The sequence below is a fragment of the Marmota marmota genome, unplaced genomic scaffold, assembly GCF_001458135.2.
Source record: "Marmota marmota marmota unplaced genomic scaffold, marMar, whole genome shotgun sequence".
Taxonomy (NCBI): Eukaryota; Metazoa; Chordata; class Mammalia; order Rodentia; family Sciuridae; genus Marmota; species Marmota marmota.
This window is the reverse complement of record NW_026000137.1, coordinates 6,986,661-7,010,417: the sequence shown is the minus strand read 5'-3', so window position 1 is coordinate 7,010,417 and position 23,757 is coordinate 6,986,661. Positions and strand designations below refer to the sequence as shown.

At 51.3% G+C, this 23,757-nt stretch overlaps 1 protein-coding gene across 1 annotated transcript in view; it reads left to right on the top strand.

Annotated features, from left to right (window-relative positions):
• Positions 1-23,757, top strand: part of Ptprn2 (protein tyrosine phosphatase receptor type N2) — a 631,370-nt gene that overhangs the window by 32,516 nt on the left and 575,097 nt on the right. The window lies entirely within an intron of this gene.

Below are 23,757 nucleotides of genomic sequence, written 5' to 3'. Positions count from 1 at the left end.
GGTTCCCCTTCCTTTACGGTCTTCCTTCTCTGTATTGTAGATTTTTAAGGAAAGTCAACACATAAAGGTGGGATTCACGGTGGTAGATTCACAGACCACGTAGTGAGATTGGCCGACTTCACTGCACATTCCTCCCTTGTCTTATCCCTCTACCTTCCTCCCAGTCCCCTGCCTCTGCTCACCGTTTTCTATTTCCATGGACTCCCACCCGCCCCTGTCCCCCCACCTCTTATTTCTGTCTACCTCCATGTGCAGGGGAAGACGGTCAACCCTTGACTTTTCAGTTAGCTGACGTCCTCAGTCCCTTGAGACATGCAGGAGGACGTGTGTGCCTCTGACATGAGAATCCTGCAGCACTCAGAGTTTTCAGCCCCCTTCCCTGTGCACACGGGCAGCTCAGCAAGTCAGTGGTGTGGGAAGCTGTGTGGATGCTACTTGAGTCTCACTTCACTTCTCCCCACACCTGGAGACTTGCTGTCCTCAGAGGTGTGGGTGCTTTTTTTGGGGGGGGGGGCAGCTTAGCAGCCCTACCTGGGTCTTCGTCCCGAATGCATTCTTGGTCGCAGTGGCATCAGCTGTGGACCAGCTCCTGAGGAAGAGTCACGAAGCTTGTGAAGATTAATGAATTCTAGCAAAATCGCATTGTGAGACTTTTCTGTAGACTCTTTGAATAGTGGATTTTACTGAAATATTTCTGTGATGAGCCTTTACTGCCAGGGACCAGACCACCTCTTTTGTCACCAGTGGGTCTTAGACCCATATCTGTGGCTCAAGAAGGGGTCTCAGATCTGAGATGAAGGAAGCCGCATACACTTAGGGCTGAGGCACACCTCACCTCAGTCTTCCAAGGCTAATGGTGATGATTCTCCCACAGGTGCTGTTGAATAGGTGGCATGACCAGTGGGTCACTACTTCTAGGTGTGATCATCTTGAACTCTGTCCTGTTCACGTGGGCAGACCCGTGACCCTTGTGGCCACACAGCACGCTGGAGCACTCACCCCTCCTCACCCCTCACTTTCATTTCATGGGAACCGTAGACTGTTTTGTGTTTCAGAGCAAACATGTTTTTGAGCAGAGAGTACGTTGCGCAGCTGTCCTAAAAGCCACTGCTTATCACTCTTCAAGTTTAATCCAACCATCTGTCAGATTTCTTTCCTTCCATTGTCTTTGAGGGACATCACAGGAAAGCTACTTCTTGAAATGTCTCGTTTGTGGAAACTACAAAAAGAAGAATATGCCAGAAACTAGCTGTTATTTTGTCGACACATTTTGCATAAACAATTCAATGTTATAACTCTATTTAGCATTTCAAAAATCCAGTGCTTATTACCTAACTTAAAAATGAATTCTAAATAAGTCTAATACTCATTGGTGTTGCCTCCACATCATCTAGCTGGTTAAATACTTTCCTTTAAGTGTGATTCTGGGAACACTTATCTGGAGACTTAAGAGTAAGCAGTAGTACATGCTGAGTATCACTAATGAATTGCTTATCATTACCATAACAAAGTACCTGAGGCAATCATCCTGTAAAGACAAAAGGTGTATTTTGACTCACAGCTTTAGAGGTTTCAGTCCATGATCCATTGGCTCTGTTACCAGGCAGCACATCACGGTACAAGTACCCAAGGGGTCTGGGTCCACCCATTCCAGGACATGCTGCAGTGACCTAAGGACCTCCCACTGGATCTCACCACCTGCCAGGAGCACCACTGGTAGGGACCAGTCCTTCAGCGCCCAGCTTTTGGTGGGTGTTCCAGATCCAAGCTACAGCAACAGATATAAATGGTCTACTTTGTTTGAAGCCCAAAGTAAAGATGAGAGCCACTCAGGCTTTGGCGGAGCACTGTCCTTCCAGAATGTACTTGAACTCTGGCTCAGAGATGGTCACACCTCCCACAGGCCGGCCTGAGCAAGACACCTTGGCACGCACACTTTTCAAGAGACTCAGGGGCCACCACGTGGTGGGTTTCTTTTCTGGGAACCCCATTTGGATCACAGTGAGGGCCTGGTTTCTATGGTTCACGTTCATGACGGCTTGGATCTTTAGAAAGGAAGGAAAGGGAACTCAGGAAACGTGCACATGTGTGTCCGGTGGTCGTGCCCTGTTGGGCCACCCCTTGTTTTCAGAATGCAGCTTCTAACTAAACGCATAGGCAAGCTTTAAACACGCTGATCTGCTTAGCTTGTGATGAAGGGGAAGGAACATGTGCTGGCTCCTCTGCTTGCTGTAGTCCTGATTGACCCCTGCCCCAGAAAAGGACCAGATGGGTCTACACTCCCAGAGGGAGAAGGTGCAAGGTGACCTTGGTAAGCCAGACCCTGGAGACCGGGGTGTCCTGGGAGCTGAGTAGGAAGCACAGGGTATCTTTTTCCTGCCCACAGTCTCTCGTCTTTGCTGCTGCTTCAGGTGGTGGGTGCTCTGAGTCCTAGGGGGACACCATCTCACTGTCCCTGTGGGAAAGGAAACCTGACAGAAGGGCCGGGGGGAGGGAGTGCTTTCCCAGTTCTTGGCTAGCTCACGATGTTTTGGCAGGAGCATGGCAGAAGTTCACCCTCACAGGGCTTATTCTCATGTAGGTTGGAGCGGATGTGTCAGTCAAGTTGTGTGCAGAAGAGCTGAACAGTTAACCACGCGGCTGGCCCTCAGCCTGTGCTTGTGCAGAAGCACAGGGGACACAACTGACACCTTCCTGTCCAGCTCTAGTGCAAGGTGGACTCTGTCTCTGCTCGGGGCCCGGAAGGCCTTCTCTTCGGGTGTAGCCTTTGAGTTGGATCTGCTGCCTGCTGCGGCTTGGAGACAGTGTGACCAGCCTTCTTCATTAGAACGTTACAACAGCACAGAGGCCCCTCCGTGGTGAGCGCTGCAAAGTGGGCTCTCTGTTGGATCCAGTACTCAAGACACGTATTTTTTTGGTTCTGGGTAGCAGATCTGTGCTGACTGGCCTCTTGGTAGAAGTGGGAAGCGGTGCCCGAGACAGGTCTGCCTCAGTTCCTTCTGAGGGGTGCTGGAAGACAAGCACAGGCTGCTCTGACTCTCCGCACTGACTCGATGTCGGTGAGCCCGTGCCTTCAGTGCCGGAGGGCTCCCAGCAGACAGGGGCCAGTAGCTCTGTGAACAGTGGCTAAGGCTGTGAAGGGATGCGTGGCAGTTGGGATGTGTAATGCTGCAGACTGCCATTTCCTATAATGGTGTTTCTTGGCCAAAGGTGTTTTTTTTGTTTCAAAAATCATGATTTTCACCTTTGTGGGGACCTCTCAGCGTCATTTCAGAAAGGTGGTCCAACACGTGGAAGACTTTGTGTCACTGTGAGCAAAGGACCCAACAAGAACAACCTGAAGGAGGAAAAGTTTATTCTGGCTCATGGTTTCTCAAGTTCAGTCCATGGCGGCCACCCCCACATCCCTGGGCTCCAGGTGAGGCAGAGTGTCATGGCAGAAGGGTGAGGATGAAGAAAGCACTCAGAACATGCCATCAGGAAACAGACAGAGCTGCACTCACCAAAGACAAAATCTAAACCCGAAAGGCACACTCTCAGGGACCCCCCCCCCATCCACACCCACCCTGCTAAGTCACCACCCGCTTACCCATATCAGTGGCCCCGACAGGTGGCCCAGACAGGCCCATGGTGCCAGGCATCCCCGGGCATATCCTCAAGCCCAGTGTTCCCATGCACAGTGCCACAGAGCCTGCAGAAGGGTGGGGACATCAGAGACCAAAGCTGGGTACAGAGGAAGTGACAAGGATGTGAGCTGAGACCCACATCCACTGTAGCAACTGATGGGAAAGATCACGATTGTTCAATGACCCATAAATGTGTTGTGAAAGCATCAAGAGCTCTTTAATTTACAAAGACGTCATCCCCTTACTGTCACTTATATGCATATAGGGAAGGAAGAGCAGCAAGACTGACATTGATTCAGTGCATTGAGACTGAGCACTGGGATCTCAGGAGTGAGGCTCAGTGTGGCTGGTCCCTCTCTTGGTCAGTCTTGAGAGCAGTGTCTTCTCCTGCCTTCCTGCTGTGGTTAGCTTCCAGCGTTCTGTCCTTCCACCTGGTGACATGCCCTCCTTCGCTGTGTGGCTGAGTTGCCTTCACTGGGCTCCTGGGGCTGCACTTCTTGGGTGCCTGTGCTGTGTCTCTTCTGTAACCCTGGGGCCTTCAGTTCGAGTTTCACTATAACCCCAGCACTTGCTGTTCCTTGCTGCACTTGGTCTTACGTCATCTGTTTCTGTGGATTGTCTGTAGCTCATCTCTGGCCGGCGAGGGGCAATGTGTCTCATGCTGTACGTGTGTGGGTTGGAGAGCCGACCTGCCTGGTGACCCACAGGGTTACCTGTCCTGAGCACAGTGGCGTGTAGACTGGAGAGCTGGCAACAGGCTTTCTACCTCATGCCGATGCTTGGTTAATACACTGAGGTGAAGGGATTTGGACTGTTGTTGGGGCTGGTGGTGTGTAAGTGGACTTGGTAACTCATCAGGCAGCATGCATGTTGGACTGGCAAAATTAGGGCTGCTCTTGACGGGTTTGTGTCATCCACAGCTGTTGTCCCACCTGGCTGATGATGAGCAAGGCCAGATTTGGAGGGACCCGGAAGGACTCAAGGTAGACTTCAAAACAAGACTTTCTTTGATATGTGTCTGGAGGTCTCTGGAGCCTTTATGCATAGGCTTACCTTCCAGAGGCCACAGGGAAGGAGATAGGGTGTACAGTGGCTGTCCTTGGTGCTGTCATCCAAGGTGGAAGCACCCAGCAGGCTGCCTCGGGATGCAGAGCCTTGAGCCAGGGCAAGCACAGGGTGTTGCAAATTCTACAGGAGTAGGGTCTTGAACAATGAGCGACTATTTAGCCTCTTGGGTTGATGCTCTCATTGAAGATCCTTAGGCAACTTTTAACATTTCTCTGAAGTCATTTCTTAGGGACATCTAAATCTAGGCAACATCACCCTGATTTGTTTAAATTTTCCTCAAGAGCCCTTGACCTAGGGTTCTACAGCATCAGAGTCACTCAGCAGGGAACGGGGTGGAGGAGAAATGAGCCGTGGCTGGGGGTCTTGGGTGAGGAGTCTCATACTTGTGTGTGGGATACTGATGAGTCGCTGCTGGGGAGTCCTGAGAAGTAATTCCAGTTTGGGACACGTGGCACATAGTTTGTACCTGCAGAAGACCCACATTCTGAACCCTTTATGTCTGTCCAGAACTGTCTGGACAAACTGCCTGGGAGCTTCTTGAAAAGTGGATTCTCTGGCCACACTTCAGAACCGACTCGAGTCTTGTGGAGGCAAAACCCAGGATGTGCCTTTCAAAGTCCTGGGTGACCCCAAGGTACACCTGGGAATGAGGACACCGGAGGCTTGGAGAGACTCCTGCCAGCCCTGGTGCACAGCCAGCTGGTCCTTTCCCAGCAAAAGCAGGAGGGCTTCTCAGAGTCCCCTCCGCTCATCCATCAGATTTCCAGCACTTCCCCACGAGGCTGTTAGGTCGCGGTGTGCTGAGTAGACGGCGAACGTGAATCTGGGGTCCCGAGGCAGAAGGTACAGTTTATGGCAATGCAGGAGGTCAGGGACTAACCTGGCTCTGTCTTCGCCACACTGTTCGGCTCCTGTTAAATAGGATTACGACAGGAGCAGCCCCGTTAATTTCATGGTGTGCTTCTAGCCCAGTGGAGAGATTTCCTTCTTGCCCTGCGCCTGTGGGTGACTGATGACGTTTTCCTTCCAACGAGTTGGTTCAGTCAGTTAATGTGATGGACTTGGGAGGATGGAAACCACCCTGAGAAGCTGTGGTTGGAGGCTGCCCCTCCTCCTGACACAACTCAAAGAGTTAACCGTAAGGAGTGGACATGGTGAGAGGGCAGCTCAGTGTGGACAGGTCAGATTTAGGCCGCAGTGGAGAGGCTCTGCGGGCTGTCGCAGCAGGCTGCCTTCCCTGTACTCCCAGTGCCTGAGCCGGCCCATTCTTAATGGGAATTCTCAGCGGGCGGCTCTGATGTGTTACTCACAGCTGAGCCCACAGCGGGCCTGAGTCTGCTGCAGCTCTCGGTCTCACAGACACGATTACCGTAGTGAAATCTGGTCTGGGAGGATGTGCTGGGGCTCTGTGTTGAGGCTGTGTCTGTCCTCTGTGGTGAGAGGAAAGCCGTTGTTAACCACCTGGGCTTGCTGCTAGCCAGTGCTGCAAGCCGGGGGCTCCACGTGTCCTTGCCGATGAGCACTCCCATGGCAGCTCCTTGGTCTTACTGCAGGCCTGCTGTGGCAGTCCCTGCTCCTGTGCTGTCAGTTCACTCTGTGTCTCGGGCGTGGCTTCACCTCGAGCCCGGCCTCCAGTGGCTTGGATTAAGCACTGCTCCCTAGGGCCCAGACGCCCTTGGCCTTCTGTGTCCCACGGGCTTTGCTGGACCATGCTTCCCCCTGCGTGAACCAGGATTGCCTGGGTGGGCCTAGCCTCAGTGCTTGAAGGAGCCCGGTTGAGAGATCCAGATGCCCTGAGCTGTGTGATGACACGCGGCGTCCTAGCAACCCACAGGATGGCCAGTTCCCGAGTTTCGGAGACCGCAGCTCATAGAGTTCATGAGTCACCTTGGTTCTGAGTCTGCAACTTATCTGGGGCCTGACTTAAGTGCCCCTTGAGGTTGCCATGGTGACCGCCTTGAGAGCTCTGGAGCCTTCTGTGCCTGGGCAGTGTCAGCCCCAGGCCCCGGTGGACGGCCACTGCGGCCTGGCTGGGAGGAGGGGTTTTCAGTTAGGCAGGGTGCGGTCAGGTCCTTTCTCCACGTAGAGGTGGCGCCTTGTCGCTGCCTGCGTCAGGTGAATTACTCAGTGTTATGGAGCCGCTTCAGAAAACACCCTGAGTCTGAATTCAAATCAAAGAGAGCTTTAGTCACCTGGCCAGGGACTGTCACCCACCCGGAGACACTGAAGCTCCATGCGAGAACAGCCACTTCCTGGCCTGTGTCTTGGGAATTTAAGGACGAAAACCACAACTCGGGCACTTTCCTTAGCATCATGCAAGCAAGCCGATCGTAGAGGCTGAGACAGCAGTGAGCGGAGCAACTCAGATGTCACATCTTGGGTTGAAGCAGGTGTTAGACAGCCATATCCTGGGTTCGAGCAGACGGTTAGCGGGGTGAGAATCTACTTCAAAGTCTAGTCACCAAGACCACCATATCCTGGGTCGAGCACATTTTGTGTGGTACAAAGTTCAGAAGACTGTGTGTGTGTGTGTGTGTGTGTGTGTGTGTATACATATATACATATATATACACACACACATACACACAACACACATATACACAACACACACACACACACACACACACACACACACACACACACACATATATATATATATATATATATATATATATATATTTGATTTTAGCAGAAAATAGCTTTCATTTCAGTTTCTCAGAAACGGCTCTTGTAACATTTTGTTTTTAATAGAAGGCAGTAAAATGGAGTTTCAGGCCTGCCTATCTTGCTTTATAATTGTCTTATCTCACTTATCAATATCTTATGTCTATAATCTCTCTCTATTTTTTTACTAATCTATAACCTATAACTTACACCTTTTTGATCGTATCTATCAGTTCACACCACAACAGCAGGAAACCTGTTTCTGCCCAGAGGGGAACACTCCCTTTGCTCTCAGCCCTGCAATTCACTACAAGAAGGTACAAAGGATCACTTTTGATTCTGAACAAAACTTAAGTTTAAAATTCTTCATTCTTGCTAAAGATTTTCTCATAGGTCTTTAATCAGCTGCATTCTCTAGATTGAACTTAGAAACTAAGGTTTGCTTCTGCTAAAGGGAATCGTGCTGAGGAAGATGGAGTGATGCCCGCCAGAGCTGTGTGCTGATTATTGACGTGCGTGTCCTTGTCCCCACCAAGTCTGCACACGTGTTACCTCATTGCGTCCTTGGGGCCCTGACAACATGTGTCTGCTGCCCCAGGTTACAGGGAGCAGACTGAGTTTGGCAGCTTGGCTGTTTTGGGGTGCACAGTGGGTAGATCTGGGCATGTGGCCTGCGAGCTGCCTTTCAGGAGCTGGGACCTTTGAGATGGGTCCTACTTGTGATGGGCAGGCCTCATGAGGCACATGGCTGCCCCGTGGATGGGGTGGACTCTTGGTACCTGAGGCTCTTGGCTTCCTGTAAAGAGTGCTTTGAGTAGGGGGTGACAGGTTGGCCTGATACTGTTCTCCGGCGAGCAGCCTCTGGCAGGCAGGAGAATGACTCTCAGGACCAGCAGGGGCAGGGAGATGGCTTTCTCACACCTTCCCCGGGTGCAGCTGATGGTGCTCGTGGTCTTGCCACAGTCTTGATGCCTGGCAGTGAGCCGCCAGTGCTTTGAGGTCAGGCAGGGACTTGAGGAGACATGGGGCCGGGCACCTCTGTCCTGCCCTTGCAGGTGTGGGCAGTAGCTGTCATGGTGGCCATCATCCTGTTTGATGGCCCATGTCTCAGATGCAGAGCTCTTGGAGTCTTGCTGAGATCCTGGATCCTGTGACCCTCCCATGAGGGACACCATCATCTACTAGTCAGAAGGGAGACGTAGACTAGATGTTTAATGATAATGAGCTGCTAAAGTAAATGTAGGAATTTTTATTAACAGACAATATAAACGAGGACTGGTCTTCAGACCCTGAAATGCCACTTGTTTGGGATGGTATTCAGAGTTACGACTTAGAGGTTCCCAGCATTCCTGGCGACCCCGACCCTGGACATCACCTATCCCTGGTCAGGACACAGCAAAGCTCCCCTCACACATTACTGTAGACCCAGAACCCAGACCTGCACTGCTCTTGCCTGTACACTTGGCTCACGCATGCTGCATAGTTGTCATTGGGTAAAAATGGTCTCCTACCTAAAGTAGGCGAATTTTAAAAGATCAAATGAGTGACCTGTTTCGTTTAGATTCTACCAGAAGAGATCACAAGTGTCCTGTATGGAAAGTGCATCTTCAGTTCTCCACGGGGTAGCGGGCCGGGAACTCATCTCCATGGAGAAACCCCGCTCTGGGTGGGGAACACAATGCCCAGGTCAGCACGCTCTGCAGAATGGCTTATGACTGCACGGGAGAAGGACGATGGACGCCAGGGGCAGGAGACAGGGAGAAGAGCTGTGCTCCAGCCCAGGGAGGTGGGTCTTGGAGGGCAGGCACTGGGTCTGTGCGGGTTTTGAGTGTGCTCTGTGTGGAAACCCAGGTGAGGTCGGGGGCTCTTCCCGGAGCCAGCTCTGGAGCAGCCAGATCTGCGTGAATGCCACCACAAAGTGCTTGCACTCACGTCCTCGTCCTGTGGATCACTGGGTTCTCATCCAGACTGTTTTGCAGGCCTGCTGACCCTGCAGTGAGGCCATTGTCACGTGGCCTCTGCTGTGTCTCTGTTCTTTTGTAAAAGGCACAGTCTTCCCATTCAGGGTCCCCCAGGTCCTGGGAGAGCTCTTTTTGAGACCCTTAACTGCTGGCAACTGCAGAGACCCCATGTGCGAATAAGGCCACCCTGAGGTGGTGTGGATCCGAGCACTGCCCAGCCAACAGGGCTCTCTACTCTCTTGGAGCTTAAGGCCAGTGACACGGTGTCCTTCTCTGTTTGATGTTTGAGAACACTGAAGCCAGAGCTGTTGGCCCTGCTGCAGCCTTGGGTGGGACCCACTGGGAGCTGTGTCCTGGTGACCAGGCTTGGAGAAGGGTCAGGCAGTGGGATGGCTTCCCGGAGGTGGCGCACCGTCCGTCTGGAACACCTCTGGGTTTCAGAGGTGACTCTGCCTGGCCACCTGGCCACCTTCCTCACAGGAGGAAGCCTCCGAGGGAAGTGCAGGTCCACTCAGGAGGTCCACTCTACCCTCTCCCTTCCAGAAGGGGATTGTCTGAAGTCACCTGGCAGATGGGACAGGATGAGCTGTGGCCTGGGTGCTGGCATCTCTGTTTCCGTCCTGTCTGCCTTTGACGCTCCACCCTCAGGACGACGGTGGCTCTCAGGGAGAGGGGCCAGACCTTGGAAAGCAGGTGCATGAACTTACTCCAAGGACGCTGACTTTCCTTTTCCTCTTTAAGAGTAGATTTTTTTTTTTTTGTCAACACATTTTTCTTGACTCTTACTTGGGTTCTTAAAACACAGAGCTCACAGGGTCTTAGGGCACCTGTGTGCTCTGTGAGGGCTGTTGTGCTCCCTGTTGTCAGGATGGGGGTGTCTTGAGCAATCACTGCTCTGCCCGGCCCTCCCAGTGGGGCTGCCACCCATCGTTCTGTGCCTGGAGCCTCAGGGCCATCCTCAACTCCCTGGCTCCCTTCAGAGGACTGTGCTCAACCCGAGTTCACGGGCTTCATCATTGTCCTCTCTGGGACTTTATATAGGGAGCCTGGCATCAGAGAGGGCCTCAGAGAACCTGCCCCCTTCTCCCACCTGCTCTTATACAGAACATGACTGCCCCAAGGTCTGGTGGACTCTCCACATTCATTTTGATGGCCCTGATGATCAACAGTCCATCCTGTGGAGGAGGACCTGCTGGCACCCCAGCTCCTGTTCCCTTCAGGCAAAGTTCTGGGCAGCTGGGTCCCAGCTTCAGGTTGGCTGGCACAGGATCTCCCCTTTCCAGAAGACCCCCTTGACATTGTGAAAGGTAAGCCCTGCTGTATGTGCCATCATTTAGCACCACCTGAGTTAACAAGCTCACGTCCTGCAGGGCCGGGGAGGAGTGGCCTTGGGCCAGAGCTGTGTTCTCCCTGGGAGTCCTGGCCTTCTCCTGGCTGCAGACTGTCCTTCCCTCCTTTTCACCTGCACTTCTTCCACTTGGGCTGTCCTTGGAGTTGCACAGCCAGGAGAGTCGTGGGTGGAGCAAATCTAGCTCAGATTCAAACTTTGAGTTTTCTGAATTGTAAGCTATTTGGTCTCATCAGCACGACAGTGTAAACGGTTAGTGCTGTCAGGAGGCGGAGGGAAACAGGAGCCCTGGTTTGGGAATCTGCAGTGGCTGCTTGCTCCTGACCCTGGTGGCTCCTGCTCGCCTGGCCACAGAGGTGCAGAGGACACTGCTCAGGCCACCAGGCTGGGCAGTGCCACCCTGGGCAGAAGGGACAGCCCAGGGCCAAGGCATAGGTCAGGCAGTAGGAGGGAGCAGTGCTGTCCTGTCTGTAGTGCAGAGAGGGAGGGCGAGGGGTTTCAGAGTCAACTCTGCCTGGCCACCTATGGGACACGTCTTGCTCACTGTGCGTGGGAATCACAATGAAATGTCTTCTTCTGGGTGCTATGAAAATTGGGTTAGATCGTGTCTGAAGCACTTAGCTTAGGATCTGACCTGGGATGATAGCTTTTCAAGGTGTCTTTTTAAATTAAAGAGCATAAGCCCAGCAGCTCAGGAGGCTGAGTAGGAGGATCTCAAGTTCGAGGCCAGCCTTAGCAATTTAGTGAGGCCTAAGCAATTTGGGCCCTGTGTCAAAAAATAAAAAGGACTGGGAATGTGGCTCAGTGGTTAAGTGCTCCTGGGTTCAATTCCCAGTCCAAATAAATAAATAAATTTAGAAGAATACAGTGATTACTAGAATGGGTAGCAAATGTGGAGACTAACTTCTTGTCATTTAAAGCATGTTCACAGTACTGTGTTTCAAGCTTTGTTCAGCATTGGAAGGAAAGGGTAAGCAGCTGCAGATATTACTGGGGTGAGTCCAGTGTTCATGGAAGCAGTTCTTCTTATCAAACATAGGATGACCTTTAATCAGAATTTGAAATTTGGACCCTGGAAATCTCCCACTATGGCTTAGTTATTGCCATGGTCAAATGACAAAGGGTCTGTTATGGAGTATGTGAGAACGACAGACCATCATGTTCACTGAGCCAAACTCAAAGGGTAAAAAGGTTTTAAGGAGCCAGCCAGGCAAGTGATGGGGAGCAGGCTAGTGCCTCACAGAATTCTCCGCCCTTGAATTTTAGAAGTACAGAGTTTATAAAGGCAAACACCACAAGGACCGTTGAGCCTGATGGAGGTCAGAAAGGATCTTCTTGAGACAGACATTTTGATGATGTTTTGAGAATTGTTTTGATTATACATTTTAGGGTCATTCTTATTCTACATCAGGGCCATCCTCGGGGATACAGGAAGGTCCTATGTACTGTGGACATAGATACAGCTGTCACAGGCTGAATGGAGTCAGATCAGAACAAAATGGTGTTACTTTGGTTCTTTGACATTTCAGTTATTGCTGTGGTCAAATCACAAAGGTCACCGTGTGTTCAAGTGTACCTCTGCAAGCAGGAAACCTCTTACTTATAAAATACAGTTTACCTTTTCTGTGAGCCCAGTGCATTACTCCATTTTATTAATTTATTCCTGGTACACTGAGTAACAAGCACTGGTTTCAGAGATGCTCTTGAATGCCTCCTCTGTGCAGATGGAAGGCACCAGCACTGCCTTGGCCTCTGCTCTTCCCACAGGGAGGGTGGCTGCCTCTGAGATGCACCTGTGACTGTCCCTTCTTCCTCTGGTGAAATTCCCCCACGCAGGAAGCTGTTCTAATCTGCTCTCAGGAAGATTTGGCCTAGGAAGGGGAGAATTATGATTCATTCTTTGGGTTGATTAAGATTAAAGTATGCATAATGTTCTCATTGATTTATTCACGACTTTATCAACATTTTGTGCTGCTTCTGGTGGTGTCTGCCTTCAATACCAAAGAAACGCAGGGCCTGCTTTGGCTGTGTGTTTCATTTCAGCCCCAGGGTTTCCTTCCAACACCAAAGGCCACCAGGTGTCTCGCCTGCCCCTGTGGGCCTGCCTCACCTCTCTAGCTGTGGCCTGCTGCTCTCCTATTTTGCCTTCTGAGAACAAGGAGGAGCTTGGAGGGATAGGTACAGACTCCCTCCCCTTCCTCAGCCTGACTCGCTCAGCACGACAGAAGTCCCCTTGCTCTTCCATTCTGTGGATTCTGAGTGGACATTGGCAACTGCCCCATTGGTAGAGTGTGCTTCAGACCTGGTGCTCTGCTGTGTCAAGGGGATGGATGGTTCCAGATCAGGCTGGGGTGGCATCTGTCGGGTGGCTCCTGGCTTTTGATCTTAGTCTTGCAGGCTGGCCCTGAGGCCAGGGCTGGGTCCACCTGCGCAGGTGGGCTGCCTTTGGTCTCCTCGGTTCTCATGGGAGGTCCCTGTACCTTGTTTCATTTGAACAGCCAGAGCCCCCTGCAGAGACGCTCCTCTTACGATGTTCTCCCTATCCATGGCTGAAAGAGGTCAGGTAACCTGCCAGAAGTCTGGTGGCCACTTCTGAAGCTCTGTTGTTCAGGCTCTGGTGACAGCTGGCGAAAACAGAACTGACCAAACACAACCCCACACCAAGAACGTCTTCCTGAACCCCCAAAGCCATTCAGGAAGAAGCCGGCCGTTTAAAAGCAGGATGGTGGATGAGGAATGACTTTTCAAAGATGGGTGAACAGGGAAGGACACAGGGCTCAGGAGACTGTCAGAGCCACATTCCAGGAAAGGCCCTGCAGGATTCCAGATCCCAGGGAGATGGATGCTCAGAGGCCGCCCTAAACCTGTGTCCACCAGGCTCCAGGGGAGGAGCTGCGATGTTCCTCCAGATGGGCTTCAGGGGCAGCTGATGCTTCCTCCCTGTGGTGAATGTCTCTGTGTCAGTCCTAGTTTGTAGCCAGTATCTCAGAAGTCTTGTCGTTCACTGTCTTGGGATAGGGCATTCCACTGTGCTGTTGGAGTCAGAATTTCACAAGTTCCGAGGTTTTCTAAAAGCTCAGGTTTCACACAAACAAAATTCACTGTATTAAGCATAAGAAGAGCACAGACTTGATTGAGTTCAGGCAAATAAATTTTAAAAATACCTAATGCTGCATGAGAGGACAAATTAAATTTTGTAGGTAGGAAAGACTTGTGAAAGAAAAGCCCCTTTATTGGAAAGCCCTCGAAGTATTTTGTTTCTTGTTGCCTGTCAGTTGGGAGCAGACATCAGATGCTTGCTGCTAAGTTCTCTGTGTCTGTTAGGCATGATGCAGGACAGCAGGCTCTACAGGGCTGATCCTCAGAGACTGCCACCCAGAGACCACCAGAGGCAGCCTCGTCCTCCTGGACTAGGTGAGGTATGTACTAAAGCTATGGTTTATAGAGTTTTATTTAGCCCACACACCCCTGTGTTCACCTTTGCCTTAGCTCCACCTGTGTGCATTGCTGCAGTTCTAGAATCCTAGGGGCATGGACCCTGGAACCCAAGATACGGCTCCTAAGATGTGGAGCTGAAACCTAAGATATGGATTCAAAAATCCTAGGGGTATGGACTCTGGAATCCAGTGTGTGGACTCTGGAATCCTAGGGGATATGGACCCAGGAAATATAGAGGGTGTAGATCCAGGAATCCTGGGGGGTGTAGATTCAGGAATCCTGGAGTTGTGGAAGATTGTGGCATTAGTTTTGTGGATTAAGGAAGCAGATTGCAGGCACAAAGATCTGCACCATGAGCAGGAGGAGTCCTAGAGGACCCCTAGAAGTTGGAGCTGATGTAAGAGAAGCTCAGATTTGAGGAATGCGGCTGAACAAGGACCTGACCCGCACTCTGGGGAGCCTCCATGCCTTTTCTTTTCTTTCTTTCTTGAAGGACAATCACTCTTAAATGATAAGAACAGGCAAAATCTGTGACTGTCTCGGGAGCAGACAGTCTTGACAAGGTTACTGTTTGTCATGGTCTGCAGAGGACTATGATTTCAGGTTCTAGTCTGTAAAACGTGCGTGTAGAGTGGCGAATTGTAGGAGGATAAAGTTTCAGGTGAGGGCTGGGGATGTGGCTCAAGCGGTAGCGCGCTCGCCTGGCATGCGTGCGGCCCGGGTTCGATCCTCAGCACCACATACAAACAAAGATGTTGTGTCCGCCGAGAACTAAAATAAATACATAAATAAATATTAAAAAAAAAAAAAAGTTTCAGGTGAGTAGACTGATGTCGCCCTGCTTGACCTCCTGGGACTCTGAACATGAGATTGTGCAGACCACAAGAGAACGGATAGGGGATGGGGTGGGTGGGACTGTAGCAGTGTGGCTGCTACTGCATGTCGGAGACACCACCATGGCCAGGGAGGGGCAGCTGGGACTGAAGCCCCCGTTCCAGGACCCAGAGAAGAGGACTGTGGGTAATTAAATTCAGTTGACCTTCCTGTTGGCTTTTATCCTTATTTGGTGAGGGACCCCCAGTTCCCTTGCCCCTCCAATGACTACTAGCCCTGAAATTGACCTTGAGCAGGCAGAAGTGAAGGAGAGCCCTAGTGTCTCCTGCTGTTGGGTGAAAGGATTTTTCCTCTGCATACACCTCCCAAATGGGGTTTGGATGAATGCTGTGTCTCCTCTTTGTGTGCATGGACACAGCATGTCTGTGTGTCCGCTCCATGACACAGATGGTGGCCAGGTAAATGCCTCCTTCCCCTGTGGTTATCTGTCTGCCTTCAAAGGCCTGCTGAATACATTCAGAAGGCTGGTTTGAAAGGCACAAGGCAGAAGGTTGTGATCCCTTCTGAGGGTCCATGGTCAGAGGAGACCATGCCGACTGAACTGTAGGATGCACGCTCATCTCTCAGCGGCAGGAGGAGCCAGGGTCCTGTGCAGACAGCCCCAGAGACAAGCCAGCTCCCTGCAGCCTGGAGAGGAAGCTGACTGCTGTTCCTGGGCTGGTGCTGCAAAGAGCCGGGACACCGTGGACAGCAGTGGTCTTGTTATGGGCAGTTGATGGCCAGCCTGAATCTGAATCGAGTGCACGGGGGGTGTCAAGGGGCCTGGCCTAAGGCAGGCTTAGCCTGTTCTAATGGTTTGCCTAGAAACAATCGCTATTCTCTCAGGAAGGACCTTGCACTTCAAGTTGTGAAAATAAGTCCCAGGAAGACATGGGCCCAGCCACTGGGGGTCTGAGGTCTGTGGTGCAGACAGCCTCCCCGTGGCATGGCTGGCTCCTGAGACTTGACTTCTTACCTGGAGAAAGTAGTGTTGTGCTGCACAGGTGCACCTAGCAGCCGCAGCACTGTTTCTGAGGGACTGAGGTGTGTGCAGTACCTCCTCCACAGGCAGGTTTCCAGGCTCTGCTCAGCTGCATGCATAACACTGCCCTGTGGTCCATTGACTGAGTTTTCCTTCCTGCCTCCCACAGATATTTTCCGGTGGGACCTGGGAGAGATGCAGCACCCTCTCCTGGGGGGACTCCAGACAGCCACAGTTGTCAGGGGCATAAATCCCATCCTGCCAGGAATACCAGGGTGAGCTGCTGTTCAGACTGGTGAGGGGGCCCAGTTGTGGGCAGAGAAGGGGCTCGCCCTCTTTCTGAGCCATGCGAGGCCTGACTTACATTCATCCACACCAGCAGGACTCACCCGCACTGGCTTTTTAACGTAGGGAGAATCTGCTGCTTGCTTCTGACCTCAAATGCCTTGGTTTCTCTGCGTGGAGCCTCCTAAGGGGAGTAACACCCTATGAGTCTCTGTCCTGGAGCTCAGCCTGGTTCCGCTTCACCCCAGCTGACTGCATGCAGTTCAGACCCGTCAGGTGTCCTCCAAAAGCCATTGATCCCATGGTTTCCTTCTCTGCCAACTGGCACTTGCTTTGTTCATGGTCTGCTGCTGCTATCTGCGTTGCTGTGGAGAGATTGGAAATAGGTTTTTATTTTTTTTTTCCAGGACCTGCTTCCTCTTGACCCATGATGCTCCTTCCTTGAACCCATGTTTGTTGCTGGGCAAAGCAAGGAAGTGATAGACCGCTGGGCTGATGCTGGGCCTTCTCACTGGTCATTTCCTCCGCCTTGGGCATCCTTGGCGGAGCTGCACTTGGCATCCCTGAGTACCTGCCTGGCAACAGCCGATCCTCCACCCCAGTCTTCCTCCCTGGAGGGCTCCTCAGGGCGCCTAGCCTAAGGCCACAGAGCAGCAGTCTCAGACTCCCCTGTCATAACTTTCTGCATTTGGGGGAAGGGTTAAATTTTCTCCAACAGATATCAATCGGGCCTCTCCTTTGGAGGATGTTGGGAACATAGGGCACAGAGTTTTGTCTCCATGGCACTTGGGTTCCAGAGGGGCATTTAGGTTCTCCTAACTCAAAACGACCAGAATAGGGTGGCTTAGCCCGGGCCTGGAAGCATGAACAAGCTCCACTGTGAGTGTCCAGTGACAGCCGGGGGGGGGGGGGGGACTTCCTGTTCAGGATGTGGATGCACGTGTGCTTGGAGATTTCACCCTCAGATTGGCCTCCTTAGGGTGGTTCTGAGGGGTGTGTCTCCTAGCAGCACGGGCCTGTCCCCATGACAGCCAGGAGTTGGCATCTGGTGTTCTAGTCCTGTAACTGGTCATAACTTTTTGGCTACCAAGTCCTGCAAACTTGTGGTGAGGCTGCCTCCCCCAGGATGTTCATGTTCTTCTCATGTTCTGGGGAATCCCGGAATCTTGGGGTGAGTTGCTGGACATGCTGAATTCTCCATTCCCTCCTTTTTCCTGCCTTTTCCCTGATCTTTTGGACGCAGCATGGTCCTCTTCCCAGGTATATGACCTTGCTGGACAGGTGTACCAGTGGAGGGGACCTGGGAGGGAGGGAGCCACAGTGATGAGTGCCCCACAGTGATTTGGACTTCCAGTTCCATCTCCCTTACCCTCCGCAGGAGCATCCTGGTGGCCGCCCAGGCACCAGGAGCCTGTGTCCACTCCATAGGCACAACCACTTCACCTTCACTTGTGTCTTTTAGCCCCTCCATCTATGTCCTAAGGATGCTTCTTTCTACCTTGGTGCCATCAACGATGAATGTCTCCCATAGAGATTTAATCATAGTCACGCACTAGCATTCATTCCTTTGCATTCTCATCACTGCCAGTGACTTCTGGAAGCTGTTCATCCCTTCTTCTGTGGGCCAGGACCCCGGCTTCTGCACACCCACAGGCCTGGGCCCAGGCCCTCCTCAGCCTTCTTGTTGCTCTCCCACTATTTTGAAAGATCTTTCACTGGTAGAAAAAGCAATCAGCAGAGTGAAAACCATCAGAGGTCGGGCGTTCACCCTGCAGCCTTCCTATGGTCCCAGGGGCAGAGCCTGACCTGACCAAATTTGGCTCCTTCCTGGTCCCCTGTTGGAACCTCTGGGACTAAAAGACTCAGGCCATCGTGGCCATCCAAGTCCTGAGCAGTCTCTCATGCCCGTCTTTGTCCGCGGCTCCTACTTTCACTTTTTATTCTGCACCTTAGAGCATATGAGGAGGGGACTTGGGCAGCAGCAGGTGGGGTGGGATCTGTGTGGGATCTGTGTGCGAGGCAGAGACGGTCCAGGCTTACCATCTGCTTAGCTTTCCTCTAAAGGGAGGACATGAAATACCCAGGATGTCTTTACAGGGTCTGGTAGCAGTCAGGGGGCAGGTTGGGCCGTATTGGTTGGCTTTTGAAGAGCCACACGAGAACACCGGAGACCTGCTGGCGTAGCTGGTTTGGAAAACGGGTGCCTCCATTTGTGTAGAGGACACTTGAGGTGTTAAGGGGAACCCGAGGCCTGACTCCCAAGATGCCACCCACAGTGTGTCTGCAGCTGTGGCGAGGAGGATGGCTTTGGCTGCTACAGGGAGGCTGACAGAGTGGGACGGAGCTCACCAGGACAGTGACTTCCAGTCACTCTGCACTTTGGTCTGAGTTGAAACCAGATGCCAAAGGTTAATGCACTTCCATTATTTTTATTATATTTGCATTGACTTGCTCTCTGTAACACAGGGATGTCAGGTGGCTCTGAATCCCAGAGAAATTGACTGAACTGATCATAAAGTGATCTCATTGATTTTGGTGGCTGTGATCTTTCTTGTGGTTGAAGCAGAGATTTTTCTGTTAGGTTTTTGAGGAGATCTGGTCTGGTAAACATATAGCAATAACGCAAAACCTAAACAAAATTTTTAAAATGCACAAATGTGAGTGTAGAGATGATAGGACATGGTGGATTCATTTACAAATGTCTGCTGTCCACATGAAGCAGTGCATTAAAACATGGTTCTGTGGGTTCAGTGGAGAGCACTCTGGTCTGCAGTCTTCAAAAAGAATATTAATCAGTGATGTTTTTTCTTGTGGGAAGATTTGTGGGAGCCTTAGTTTTATTAAATATTTATTTTAGTCATTGTAGGACACAATACCTTTATTTATTTATTTATTTTTATGTGGTGCTGAGGATGGAACCCAGTGCCTCACATGCTAGGTGAGTGCTTTACCACCGAGCCACAGCCCAGCCCAGTCTGTTGATTTTGTTAGGTAGACTTTCTGAAGATGAAGTTGCAGGCTCATTTTGGGGACTTGTTCCCTTTGGCCCTTTGTTTCCCAGATGAATACATAAAGCACCCCTCACGTGAAGGGCATTTGCTTCTCTTCCAGCCTGTGTGAAGATTGCTCATGTGGATGTAGAAGTGACAGGAAGCATCATGGCCTCCTCAGCTCTCTTTGTACTGCAGTCTGGCAGAAAGACCGAGGGTACTGGTCTGCAGGTGCCACTCCTCCGTCCCTGCCCCTGCCTCTGCCCCCTGAAGCACCTGACTTGCTCCACTGTCCTTTGGGTCTTCTCCCTCGAGCAGCTGATAAACCTCAGTTCTCATCCTACCCGCTGTGGGAGCCTACTGGCCATCCCAAAGTGGGTGTATAAATGCCTAGCTCCCCCAGCCCTTGGTGGTGATTCCAACATGGTGGTCCCTGCAGCTCTGAGATCTCTCTGGGAGCCCACAGTGGTAGCTGGTTTGGCAGTGCACCTTTTATTAGGAGCCTGAGCTTCCTGTGTCACTTCTCTGCTGTGGTCTTATTCCAGGGTCTGCTTTGGGGGAATGGAAATAAGGACACAAGTTTCCCAAGGAAGCGGGCCAGTACATTCCCTACCAGACATGCTCTCTTTGCTCTGACAGGCACACAGGACTCCCAGCCAGCCTTTTACCTTTTTGTTAAGCATGAGCCTGCAGCCCAAGATGGCTGGCGGCTTAACAAAAGCCTGCAATAAAACACACAGAAGATGACAATGCAAAGTAAAGAGCAGACAAATAAGCGAGACATGATTAACTTCAGGAAAAACAGAAGCATGAGAGGAATGCTAATCACAGGGTACTACCTAGGCACAACCATTGCAAAGTCCATACTGCAAGCATATGATACGGATCTGATGAAAATATAGTAAAACTAATTTGGAAAACAGGAAGTATATGTTGCGGGAGTGCCGGTGTCAGGTACGGTGATGTGTTGTAGAGAGGTGGCCACATCTTCTAAAGCAGAACATTGGCAGATAATGCCTGAGCCCGGAAAACAGGAGCAGCAACCTCAGCTTGCCCTTGGACATGGAAATGCTCAGCAAGTGTCAGTGGGCTTCTCTGGGTGCAGGAAGGGAACTCAGGGTTGGAGTTTTTCAGAGATTCCTACAAATAAGAAAACTAAAAGTCTTCAAATTACATGATATATAATGTCAAAAACTCCTACTAAGAAGAGACAGGTAACATTGACAACTGTAGCAACACAAACAAGTACTCAGTTGGCATACATAGGCGTGGTTCTCCTGTTTGGTTCCACCAAATACGCTTGTCGACCTGTCAGCCAGGAGGGTGTTCCTTCCTCCTGTGCCTGCCGCCCTCCCACCTGTGTGAGGTGCTGTCCTGCAGCAGGCTGGCCCCTAGAGGAGGAGCCAGCCAGTGCTCACCCTGGCCCTGTGCTGAGGCCTTCTGTGCAGAATGGGGTGGGCTGCTGCTTTGGGTAAAGCAACCCAAGGACGGGGTGTCTTCTATTTCCAGAAGGACGTGTGTCCAGCCACCACTGGGCAGAGCCAGTCTTGTCCTCACAGTTTGCAGTACAATCGATACATTAGGAGACACTTTGAACTTTGATGCATTTTGTTTTGGCTCATGCATGAGAAATGATATTTTGGTCAAACGTTACACCTAGACTTGCAAGTCGGCCCACACAAATGCATAAAGTGTTCACATTAATGTGTGAGTCCTGTGGATTTGTCTACCCTCAGAGCTAGACAGCTCTCATTTTCTTTTGCATTTCTTAACCTGTTTTTACTCTGAGTGACCTTCCCTCCAACTTCCTACTCCTCATCATTACAAATACTCATCCGTTCACAGGTTACAGAGCATTTTTGGAAATGCCTTCCTGTTCAGTTGCTGCCTGTTGTGACACCACCCTGCTGTGCCTTCTCTCTGGTCTGCCCTGCTCCTGTGTGGCACACGCGTGTGTGTACTTGCAAACTTGCTTTTATCACTATACTTTCATTCTATATTTGTTGCTGGTTTCTTTTTGGTTAAAATGCCTCAAAAGGCCTTTTCTGAGGGAAATAGAAAAGCTGTTTCCTTATGAGGAAACTGAGGCATGGAGAAATTGAGAGATAGTAGGTGGTAAGCCCAGACTCGAGCTTTGGGATTTCAAGACCAGCATCTTGACCCATCCCATCTTACTAAGCCTTAATTCTGGGAGACCCACCAGCAAATTGCTAGTTACACTTGAGAGCCAAATAGAATGACACTTTGGCCCCTAGTTTTCCTGGAAGAATCCTTTCCCTCCTTATTTCCAGGCTGGGACACGGGCATGCTATTGTTCTGGGAAGGAAGGCAAGGGAGCTGGGGATGAGATGAGCATCTGGTGCAGGCGTGGGCCTTGACATGAAGCCTGGGCCTCCATTGTGGGCCGTGGCCTGTGCTTGGAGGACTGCCCTGGGGGTGCAGGCAGAATGGGTTCATGCTGCACAGTGTCTTCAGGGAAGCTGGAAGGAGGTCCCATCACGGTAGGTGAGCTGGCAGCGTGGGCATATTTCTTCCGTGGCCTGGGTGGAACTAACTGCTGATCTGCATGTTGATGAGCCGTCTCTGGAGCATGGTTCAGGAAGTGAGGAAGGAAGGTGTAGAAGTCCACATGTTGAGGGTGTGAGGGGTGGCCTAAGTTGGGGAGGAGGATGATCAAGAGGGCAAGCAGGAAGCCTGCCTCAACAGTATGCAGTGTGCTGCAGGCAGCTGCTTCCCAGTGGCCACCCTTCTGTGCTGCTGCCCTGGTACTGCCCCTTTTCCTGGGGGTCTTCCCTCTTGGGGGCTATTTTGGGCTCTCCACAGTCCTGTATGGGGGACCACTGCTGAGCTGGTCGGCGTTCCCTATGGACGCTGCTTCTGCAACAGGAGGAGAAGCAGACTCCCAGGCGGTTTGTCAGGAGTGCCAAGGGGAGGCAGCGAGCAGACACCTCGGCACAGTCGCTCGCAGGTACTGCCTTTCCTGCACATGTTTTGGAGGGCTTTTGATTTCAGTTCATTTTGCACATTGGATACACACACAAACACACACACTGCTTAATCATTTACCCAACACGATACTTAGTTTCAGTCTCTGTCTCTGTCTGTCTGTCTCTCTCTCTCTCTCTTTTTCCCCAAGAAAAATGGCCCAAAGCCTTTACACTGACAGTGAGAAGCCAGCTCTGGTCAGGGCAGCTCTTCTCATAAGGTGGCCTCTTAGCCCATGTGGGTGCCAGCTGGCCTGAGATTGTGCGTGTCCCGCTGTCTGGGTCCGGCCTTTGACCTCCTCAGCTGGGACCTTGGGCAGCTCGGCTCAGGGCTTCTGAGACCATCCTGTGGGTTGAAAGTGCCTGTGCGACAGCTGAGGAGCTGCACTCCTGGTGCCATGGTTGACCCTGCTTCCTGGGTCAGTGGTTCTGGGGTGAGGACCGTTCACTTGGGTGAGAAGTGAATGGTGGAGGGCAGGGCTGAATCTGTAGACCAAGCTCATTGGTAGCCTCTTGTCTCCATCCCAGGCCAGGTCCTGGGGAAAGTCCCCAGGTGATTCCAATACCATGCTCTGTCTGGACTGGGCTTGGTCAGGTCCTTGTGGGCTGTTTCAGTGCCATCATCACAGGTGCACCAACAGGTGCTGGTGCCCTGCAGGTACCCATACTTCTGGGATCATGCATGCTGCTCCTTGTGCCATCTAGTGTCCTCCTCTGGTATTGCAGGCTTCCTGCCACAAAGATAGTCTGTCACTTCTACCCCACCTCCAGAAGGTGGGGAATGAAGACCACCTCAAGGAAAGCAGTGGACATCTTGTCATGTATGAGTTATGCCCTTAACACAGACCATAAGCATCTGTGTCTTTCCACAATGTCAGAATTGATTGGATAACAGTGAGCCAAGCACTCACAATTTATTTCATTCCAATTCTAACTACTAATATCCATAACAGTCACACATCGCACTTTATACAACTGTGTGTGTGAGAGAAAGAGAGAGACACAGAATGGCTAAGGGTCAAGGCAACCATAGGGTTTAGGATACTCCACTGAGAGCAAAGACAGAGCAGAGAGAATGTCAAGAGTCACTGTAGATGGTTGAAAAGACTGAGAATCAGCAGAAGAGCTTGTTTAAAATGCATAGCCGTCAAAGCACAGGCCCAGAGGGTGGTCACTTCAGAGTGTCAGCTTGGAGTGGGCTGTGCATGGTTGTTACAGACAGCAGAAACGGTGTTCTGCTAAATTCCAGTACAGAATGGAGGCTGCTCACTGAGGCAGTTTTCCTGCATAAGGCTCATGATGGGTCCAGGACAGTGTGCTGCTGTGTCTAGTCCTGGGTGCTCTGCCTTTTATAAGTCTCAGGTGAGGGGATTGCTGCATTTGATGGCCTAGTGTTTGTAAGCTCACAGGCCTGGCTTTTCTGATATGATTTGCCATGTATGTAGGTGTTACTGATTTATTTTGGTAAGTTGGCATGTATATGTTTATTCCTGCCTTATTACTGTGATAGGGAGATGGTGGTATACAAACAAGACGTA